Here is a 3234-nt window from a genome sequence, read left to right on the forward strand (position 1 = left end):
CTGCTTACTGTTGTAGAAGTAGTATACACATACATACAAACACACATGCAGACACACACACATACAGATGGGATGCGTTCAGTTGTAACATGCACCATGACAGCCTGATAACTGCCATATATTAATATAATTATGAAAAGTGTGCTGACAAAATGAGTTACTTCTCGGATTCAAGCCTTAAGGAAATAGATACATCACGCTTATAGCTGAACTTTTTACAATGTATAAGTAGGCCTATGAAATAATAAAACATCACGCTTACAGGTGGAATTTAACAATTTCTTAATATGAAATAATAAAACATCACTAAGGTGAAATTTTAACAATTTTTTTGTGTGAAATAATAAAACACAGGTCATAGTTCCTAAAGAATAAGGCATCAAAATAAAATCTACAAATTTGACCCTTGTGTCGATTTTAGGCCGATATCTCCCATTTGTAGACTGCGAGAAGTAACTCATTTTGTCAGCACACCTCACATATTACTTCAGCAGGCACAGATTAGAAATAGGAGGAAAAGAGACTGATGAGGAACTGGGATAACCAGAGTAAGAACTGGGCATGGGACAACAGTACTGCCGTAAGCTGAGAAATAAAGCCTTTTTTCATTTTGCAGCCATCATTTTTTATTTGCTAAATCGAGAGCCTGATCAGTTACCGTACTTGTGTGAAAAATATTAAAGCAAAACCGCGATTACTTTTTGGAATAAATTAGAATTCAAATCTCGAAATCAGTTTATTTTTAAATGGTTACGCTGACGTTAAAAAACAATTTTTTCTCGAAACTGCTGTGAAGAAACCAAGGCGTTTTGTCAGCTTAGGGCAGAATAGCTCTGAATAAAAAGGAGAAACAGTACATGATCATTTAACGTGAGTGTGCCTGGAGAAAAGGCCCAGTTGTCCGCAAAGCTATTTTTTGAGCAACGGGGCGAAAAGACGACAAAAAAGTGCAGGTTAGATCTACCTACAAATCACCCACTTGGATTTCTTATAAGAAGGCCTATTTATGAAGGAATTGGGAGTTAAAAAGGGCAAAAGAGAGAGAGAGAGAGAGAGAATACAAAACGTGGCATATCTCAATAGGCCTATATATAAAAATCAGCATGTTCAACAATGAATTTGCTATTAGAATTAGAATATGTCCTTATCTTAATTTCCAAAATGTCCGACAATGGGGACTTTTCTACGGGCACACACACATTTATTCAGGCTATACAAATAAGAAAAAACTGTCAAAATTTCAAACAATAATGTCCAGTGACGAAAGAGAAAATTGTGAAAGTGTGATGAGAAAAGATGGCACAAAAATTAACAAATTGAGAGATTTACATTAATGAATGGCGTTGTTTTCCATAGACTTATATATTACCCCTAGACCGCACTGTCCTGACTGCTCTCTATCACAACTATGGTAAATTCTTACTTTCAGACCCACATGCAGAAGCAATGTTTTAGGGCCTACACTGCTCTGATTTTTGCTGAAAAGCACATTCGGCTGCTAAAACCCTCACAAATAAATTGTTTTCAACAAAATATCAAAGTATTACGTGTAAAGCATTAAATTATCGTGAATTACATTAAATTACAGACGGGCATATATATCCCCCTGAAATCCCTGGGTTTTGGGGGTTTTTTCGGTCAGGGGGGGGGCATACCCTTCATTTGGTTCAAATTGAGACATTGTGCTCCACAGTTAACTGTGAATACGTCAGAGTGCATGATCTAGGATATCATTATAAATCTATGGTCATCGCCCAGATCTGAGCTATTGATGAAAAACAAGCCTTTCCAGAGCCCTCCGAGGCCGACAAAGCTGACATTGATACCTTACTTAGCACCAAAGACACAGGAAGGCCAAACTGCTCAGCACTGTGTGCGTGTCATAATGATATGTGTCACAACCCGGTGAAATCAGGCGCTCGTCAATTTTGGGGCATGTGGAGTTATTGGTATCATCTGAGAAAGCATATTCATTTGTTTTACTTTCAACTTTAATGAGAAAAAAATAAAAAACCCATCTATCTTGAATAGAAGTCAAAATATTTGCGATTGAAGGAGGTGAGGTAGCCTTGTTTCAGTGGTGAACTTAGTGAGAAAATGACTACTGTACAAAAGTTTGGTAACTTCAATAGCTAAAGAGTCCTTGAAAACTGAAAAATGACATAATATATTATATTTTGTGCCTTTAACTTTAATCAACCTTTTTCAGTAAAAATTCACATGGGGAATAAGTTTTTGTATGGACAAAAAATGGGTTGAGTCAAAAACCAAAAATTTGATAAAAATTGCCAAACTTGTGGGAAAATGCCCAATTCTCCGATTACATTTTTTTGACGAGCGCCTCATTTCACCACGATGTTTCACATATGTTGACAAAAACAACAAAGCACCCATCAAATGTGTTGTGATACGTGTAGAAAAAAAGAACATACAGAAGCCACCATGCGCGTTGTGATATGTTATATGTAGGCAAAAACAACACACAGTACAAAACCCATCATAATATAATGGTTTGCTTGTACGTTACAGTCGGGGTGAAAGTGAAAGACAAACATGTCCCTTTCCTTCCTTCCTTCCTTCCTTCACCCACCCATAAGTAAGTGAATTACATCCACAAACATCTTTATTTTCCATTGTAACTGTGCATGCACCATGTGAGATTTTGTTACCTTGGTCTACCGCGTGCGTAATCTTTGCTTCCTCTTTCTACAAAATGTCTCGTAGCAGAGCATTGTAATGTACCTGTAGAAGTTTTTTAAACACCCACATCCACACAATTTAGATCATTTAGGAGGCTGGTTGCTTCAGTTCTGCCTGTCACTCAGGGCCAACCCGCACGGACAGTGAGGAGAAGGAGAAAGATACATCATCCCAGTAGAAGGCCGGGGATAATTGATAAAACATTCTCCCCCATCTGAAAACCAAACTCACTTTTTTCTGCAAGCCACAGCAAAGCTTCTAACTCCTACACCACATACGCTTGTCAGGAAAGCCTCAGAGTCATAGACAAAAAGCACAGACCGACATATTACGTAAGAGTGAGAAAGCGCAATGGACTGACCAAGGCAACAGACATAGTATGACATTAACAAAGGAAAGTGACTTTAACTTAAAACTTTTCAGCTCAATTGGTAAACCACTTGGAAGAGCAGACAGGCCCAATACAAATCTTTTTCCATCGGCATTTCTGAAGACCATCGGCATTTCTGAAGAGACACCCTTAACACTTTACCA

Source organism: Aplysia californica, unplaced genomic scaffold, assembly GCF_000002075.1.
Source record: "Aplysia californica isolate F4 #8 unplaced genomic scaffold, AplCal3.0 scaffold00921, whole genome shotgun sequence".
Classification (NCBI taxonomy): domain Eukaryota; kingdom Metazoa; phylum Mollusca; class Gastropoda; order Aplysiida; family Aplysiidae; genus Aplysia; species Aplysia californica.